General features: G+C 37.0%; 1 long non-coding RNA gene across 1 annotated transcript; it reads left to right on the forward strand.

The window, feature by feature from the left end:
• The first annotated feature begins 2,103 nt into the window (after positions 1 to 2,103).
• On the forward strand, positions 2,104 to 2,951 carry LOC106961718 (uncharacterized). The gene is made up of 3 exons (XR_001427830.1): positions 2,104 to 2,426; positions 2,517 to 2,634; positions 2,868 to 2,951. It is a non-coding gene; the product is annotated as an uncharacterized LOC106961718 (long non-coding RNA).
• The last annotated feature ends 4,560 nt before the right edge of the window (positions 2,952 to 7,511 follow it).

The raw sequence follows: 7,511 nt of genomic DNA on the forward strand, positions 1-7,511 counted from the left end.
TCCTCAACAACCATAACTTCAGTATCTACCCAGTCAACTCCAAATCCAACATCGGCAATGACATCATCAAACACCGCTTCTAGAACCTCTGGTGCCACCTCAGCAAACAACCGCATACCAGCAACATCCGTGAAAACAAGAAAACCATCCACACGAAGACATCAAAGAACCAGGAAACGACCCAGAAGGAGAAATATGAAGAAATGGCAGAGAAGATGTGCAAGCAAATCAAAGTTACTGCTGTCAGCAAAGTTTCTTCTAAGAGATATAACACGCAATACTTAAATACTGTGGCTTTCAATTCTTTGCAACTCATGAACACATACAATAAGTCGAGGAGGAATAGTGGTAATATTTGCATATTTAATATTTCCAATGTGCATATTTTGTTTGCATTTTTTCCTTCACAACTATCCAACAAGTCTTTCAACTCCTGCAGTGTGTCCCGACCAGCTTGAATATCAAATCTTTAATGTAGCACAACAGAATAATTGCGAAACTATGCTTTATATTTGTACTATATGCATGTAAAGATGACTATTTTTTATATAAATTTGTATGTAAAGCAAAAATAAACTATATATTTTAATTGTTCTAATTTATAAATGAATTATTGAACAAGCACATTATCGCTGTGAATACATAATCCTAATAGAAATTAATTCAATAGGATTTTTTTTAGCTTATGAACACAATCAGTTTAATTAGTATTTTCTGTGTTCCAGATTGTGTCTCGGTGTGTTTCCATATGCAGAAACAAAACCAGGTCAGATACACAGATGATAAGAGAGACAGCAGTAAGGCTGTAATAAAATGCCAATGTCAGAAATGCAGATTTTGTGAAGACTAAAGTAGTAAGATGGAGCACAACCTTGAATGACTTTGGTTAGAAAAATGTCTGTGATATACTAAATTATAACTGCAGTTTGAATAAGTGAATGCCCACAATCATCTATTTTGTGCTCTGCTGTGTTGTTCACAAAAGGACCATGACAACCAGAACATGAGCTGGTTTAGCCATAAAGGAGAGAGGGTGAGCGAATGCATCAATTAGAACCATGTTTTTTTTTTTTTTTTTTTTTTTGTAAGGTGCCTGCAAATGAACAAACTGTGAAAAAAAAAAAAAAAAAAAAAAAAAAAAAAACAATTAACAGGGTCCCAGCTTAATTTATGTCCCAGAATTTTTTTAAAATGCCAGCTTTACGTTTCAGTGTTTACATTTGAGACAACACAATGTGATGCTGCATCCTGTGTTTCGGACTCAACATTTTTGCGTGTTCATCTCTATGTGGACTTAGCTTTAGAAAATGACTTTTCTAGGTCATATTTTTATGTAGAGTGTACTCCAGTTGACAGTAAGTATACCAAAAAATTGTTCAAGTCAAACAAGCTAGACACAGAAGGGTCAAGGAGGATGAGTGGAAGAGGTCAAAACTATGGTTTAGGATGATGGGCGACAACGGATAACAAAGCAATCTCCAGAGATTCTCACTTTTTATAAAGGCAAAACAAGCATAAAAACAACTTTTTGTTGCAATATTTAACAGCATGTGTGCATAATTTTGTCAACTGCTTACATCATAAGATACAGTCTAAGAAAATCTTCCGTTCTGATGCAGTATAGTTTGCAAAACCCTGACAACTAGGATGAGCTCAAATGACAGATTGAGCAACACATGTGTGGGCCGATTCTATTTTGACTGACTGACTTAAATTACATGAACACATGAACTTTGGCTAACTGAGAAAGTCTACTGCATGAGTTCAGATGAGTTCTCTTTGTCTGGTGAGAAGGTAGAATGCTATAGTTAGCAATGTATAAGAAAAACCCTAAAGAAAGGTGACATTGAGTAAATAAATGTTTGATGGTTTTGTGCATAGGGGAAATAGAATGATTCAAAAAGTGTGTGAATTAAAAATATGAGGCAAATCAAGATTTTCAGAGTGAGCGTGATGGAAAATTATGATAATTTGTCTATATAGCGTGTAGATATAGGAATGTTTAGGCTCAAATTTATTGCTATGTGGGCAGGACGGTGGTAAATGGAATGACTCACATCTTTGACATGAAAGGTGAATTTGCTCTTCCTCTACCCGCCATGCAGCTGCTGTGACAACGCTCTCTGGTCGCGGAGGAAAGTTTTAGGTGAGAACGAGAGAGGTTTGTAGTCGAAAAAGAGCCGAGATAAATTACTTGCAGTTTCAGAAGAGTGAAGGCACATTGCTGTTTTGAAAGACCAACACGACGTGTCTAGCCTCTGAACAAGACTGAATCGGTGGGGAGATTGTTTACTGGGAAATAGTGTTTACTGGACGGCTCGACAGCTACTCATTTAAGGGCAAGGAGTTATAACTGAAGATGCAGTTCAGCCTGATTCTAAACTCTTTTTTCTGTTTCACAATATGGATGAACTTGGTTCAAGCAAGTAAGTACTAAAATTATCAAAAAGTAATTTATTAATTGATCTGATTATATTGATAGCTAAATTATCTGTTTCTCTATATAACGCTTTTAGGCGATGCACCTCCTAATGGTTGTCCATGTACTGTGGTCTCCAAAACAAGAATCCATCATTCTTATATTGAGAAGTACACCATTTAGAAGTACGAGATATGTACCATTAGTGCAATTGCGTAAGTAGTCTATATTCTTACTCCGTCTTGATCATATCAATTACATCTGATACAATACACTACAGCTTTTTCAATAGATATCATAATCATTAAAACCCCCCAGCAGTAATAGTTGAAGCAAAAACATTGTCAAATAATCTAATTATATAATGCTGCATTGACCGCAATGAATAATAATAATAGTAATTATTATTATTGTTATTATTATTTAAACAACTAACAATACATTTCAGGTTTCGTACAGTGAAAGGAAAGACGATTTGCTCCGATCCCAATGATGAATGGGCAAAACATGTCATTCGGCAGCTGGAGAAAAGGAGAACACTTAAACTTCAACCAACTGCAACATATCCTAAAGAAGGAACAAGCAGCTGGACTACACCATCAGCATCCTCCAAATTGTGCGGGGCCATTACAATAACACAGAAAAGAAAGTGAAAAAAAAAAAGGCTAGGGAGGTCATCCAATACAAAAAACTAATTATTCTGCACTTGGAGAAAAGACATAGTGAAACAATAGCAACACCAAGAGCACTGCCATTGTATAAAAACCAACGTCAGTATAATCAAGTCCAACGTCATTATTAGGATCAGAACCAACATAAGAACTAACCTTAGCATCATCAACCAAAATATCAACCTCTTCAACAGCATCATCATCAACAACTTTAACCTCAACATCTGCAAAATCCACTCCAAATCCAACATCAGCATCAAGATCATTATCAATGGGGGCAATGGTGGTAGGAGTTCACCAGCGATCAGCAGGTTGCCGGTTTGATCCCCGTTTCCCCCACCTCTGTCGTTTGTCATGTGCTACCACCTCACGGTACTAGCAACATACGTGACAAAAAAGAAAAGCATCCAGACAAAGACGCCAAACAACCAGGAAATGGAAAAAAAAAGGGATGGCACAGAAGATATACAAATGAATCAAAGTGACTTCTTTTTGCATAGTTTCTTCTAGGAAATAGAACATGAAATTTTTGAATACTGTGGCTTTCAATGCTTTGCAGCTCATGAACACATAAGATAAGTTGAGGATGAATAGCAGCAATATTTGCAATATTTGATATGTTCCTATTTTTTATTTTTTTTTGCCATGTTTTCTTCGCAACTATTTAACACCTACAGGTTGTTTTGCTACTCCCGAGTGTCCTGACCAGCGTGAGAATCAAAGCTTTAATGTAGCGCAACAAAATAATTGTGAAGCTATGCTTTATATTTATGCTGTGTGTATGTAAAGATAAATATTTTTTAAATAAACGTGTACATAAAGCAAAAATAAATATATTTTCATTGTTCTAGCTTATAAATAAATAATTGAACAAACATTATTGCTGTAAATAAATAATCCTAATAGGAATTAATTGAATAAAGTTTTTTTTATTGATTATGAATACAATTAGCTTAATTATTGGTTCCTATGTTCCAGATTGTGTCAATTTTTCTGCATATGCAGAAATGAAACCAGCTCAAACAAACAGCTGATAAGAGAACCAGCAGTAAGATTGTAGATAAAAGCTTTGGATAGACAAAATATGTATAATATACTAAATTATAGCTGCAGTTTAAATGGTGAATGTCCACAATCATTATTTCTTTTTAGTAATTGTGCTCTCCAGGTAAAACAAGTGATGCACCATATCGCAAAAAGTATGTGCTCACAACACCCAAATTATCGTCATCAGGTGTTCTAATCACTTTCATGGCCAGAGGTGTGTAAAATTAAGCACCTAGGCACACAGACTGTTTTTTTTACAAACATTTGTGAAAGAATGGGTCGCTCTCAGGAGCTCAGTGAATTCCAGCGTGGAACTGTGATGGGATGCAACAAATTGTGTCGTGAAATTTCTTTTCTCCGAAATATTCCACAGTCAACAGTCAGCTGTATCATAAGAAAATGGAAGTGTTTAGGAATGAAGTGGTAGGCCATGTAAACTGACGGAGCGGGGTCAGCGGATGCTGAAGCACATAGTGCAAAGAGATTGCCATCTTTTTTGCAAAGTGAACCACAATAGACCTCCAAGCTTCATGTGGTCCATCTATTGCTTTCCATCTAAGCAATAGATCACCAAGTGCAAAGCAAAGCGTCAGATGCAGTGGTTTAGAGCACGCCACCACTGGGCTCTAAAGCAGTGGTGGCATATTCTCTAAAGTGACAAACCACGCCTCTCCATCTGGCAATCTGACAGAGGAATCTGGGTTTGGTGGTTGCTAGGAGAACGGTACTTGTCTGACTGCATTGTGAATACTGTACAGTTTAGTGGAGGCGGTCTTATGTTTTGGGATTGTTTTTTCAGGAGCTGGGCTTGGCCTTTTAGTTCCAGTGAGAGGAACGCTGAATGCTTCAGCATACCAAGACATTTTGAACAATTCTATACTCCCAACTTTGTAGGAAGAATTTGGTGCTGGGGCCTTCCTCTTCCAACATGGCTGCACCAGTGTACAAAGCAAGGTTCATAAAGACATGGATGGCAGAGTCTGGTGTGGATGAACTGGACTGGCCTGTACAGAATCCTGACCTCAACCCAATGAATTTGAGCGTAGATATTGTCATGTTCATGAGAGAACCATGACAACGACAACGTGAGCTCACTGGTTTAATCATGAAGGAGAGACGGTGGGCTAATGTATCAGAAAGGGGGCTTTGTAGGTCATATTTTAATAGCGTGAACTCCATTTGACAGTGCATGAGTGGAAGGGGTCAAAGCAATGGCGTAGGATGATGGGCAAAAACAAGAAAATCTCCAGGGATTTTCACTTTTTCCGAAAGGAAAACAAGTATAAAAAACATATTGCTGGAATAATATTTCACAACATTTTGATATATTTTTGTGAACTGCTTACATCATGAGATACAGTCTAAAAAAACCTTCTGTTCTGATGTAATACAGTTTGCAAAACCCTGACAACTGAGATGATCTCAATCGACTGATCGAACAGCCCATGTCTGGGTCAATACTATTTTGACTGACTTACATTTCATGAACACATGAACTTTGTCTAACTGAGAAAATCTATTGTATGAGTTCAGATGAGTTCTCTTTTGTCTGGTGAGAAGGTAGATTGTAAATTATTAGTGATGTAAAATGTGGTTAGAATAAATAAATGTTACATGGTTGTGTGCATAAGGGACATACAATGATTCAAAAAGTATGAGTTCTCTTTGTCTGATGAAAGGTAGAATGCTAATGTATAAGAAAAGCCCTAACAAAAGTGACACTGAATAAATAAAGGTTAGGTAGTTTTGTGAATAAGGTAAATATAATGATTTTTAAAGAAATATGAGGCAAATCAAGATTTTCAGAGTGACTGTGGTGGAAAATTATAATAATTTGTCTGTACAGTGTGTAGACAGGAATGTTTATGCTCAAATTTAGTGCAGTGTGGGCAGAACCAGGGTAAATAAAATGATTCACACCTTACACTGAAAGGTAAACTTGCCGTTTCCTGAGGTCGATACTTGGAGTTTCGGAAGAGTGAAAGCATGTTGCTGCTTGAAAGATGAGCACCACATCCGTTGCCTGAACAAGACTGGGCAAGCAGAAAATCCACAACCGGTTGTATTCTCTGCTCTTCTACACATTTTGGCAGGGAGATCATTTACTGAGAAGCTGTGTTCACTGAAAGACTCGACAGGTGGACATTTAAAGGAAAAGATTTATCCTGAAGATGCAGTTCAGCCTGATTTTAACTTCTCTTTTCTGTTTCACAATATGGATGAACATGGTCTGAGCAAGTAAGTACAAAAAAGTATCCAAAAGTAATTGATTAAATGGTGTCAGTATAATGATACTTAAATTATGTCTGTGTTTTACCGTTTTAGTCGACTGCCCTTGTATTGCGGTCTCTAAAGTAAGAGTCCATCATTCTAAAATTAAAGAATACACCATTCAGGATCATGGCATCTGTTTTGTTAGTGCAATTGTGTAAGTAGTGCATGTTTTTTCTCCATGTTGGCCAAATCAATTACTTCTGCTCTCATCACACCATTCTGATAAATTCTGCAGACTTTCAGATATTTCTGAAAGACTGCAGTAAATAGGGGCCTGCTAAATTGGGTGTAGAACAATAGGTGCCTGCCGTGCATTTGCATGGTGCAAACCCCAATTAATTCAATAAGATTTTTTTTTAGAATTGCTTATGAAGACAATTAGCTTAATTGTTGGTTTCTATGTTCCAGATTGTGTCTCAGTGTGTTTGCTGTGGTGGCGCAGGGGCAAAGCACGACCCACGTATCGAGGCCTTAGTCCTTGTGGTCAGAGGATCGATACATTTGCTGCATGTCTTCCCCCTCTCTCATTACCCTGGTTCCTGTCAAACTACTTTCAAATAAAAGACAACTAGAGCCAACAAAACCTTAAAAAAAAGAAGAAAAGAAATGCAGATGGCGTGAACAGTTAAGGAGAAAGTTGGAACACAACCTTGAGTGACTCGTATTGTATAAGTGTTAAGTTGTGATGTTCATGAAAGGACCATGACAATAACAATGAGCTCACTGGTTTGACCATACGGGAGAGGGGATGAGCTAATGCATGCATTAGAACCATTTTTATTTGTAAGGTAAATTCAAATGGCAAAATAAAAAAAAAATTCTAATTTGGGTCCCAGAGTGGAACAATGCTGGCTTTATGTTTCAATGTTTACATATGAGACGACATAATGTGATGCTGCATCCTGTGTTTTGCACTCACATTCTTTCTTAATCAGTTTACACAAATTTTGGTGTGTTCTTCTCCATATAGACCTAGCTTCAGAAAGAGAGTTTTGTAGGTCATATTTTTATGTAGAGTGTACTCCAGTTGACTGTAAGTATATCAAAAATTGTTCAAGTCAAACAGTTTAGCTAGATGACTACACAGAAGGGTCAAGGAG

This window comes from Poecilia latipinna, unplaced genomic scaffold (genome assembly GCF_001443285.1).
Source record: "Poecilia latipinna isolate Pla-1442-1.1 unplaced genomic scaffold, P_latipinna-1.0 Scaffold1326, whole genome shotgun sequence".
Classification (NCBI taxonomy): domain Eukaryota; kingdom Metazoa; phylum Chordata; class Actinopteri; order Cyprinodontiformes; family Poeciliidae; genus Poecilia; species Poecilia latipinna.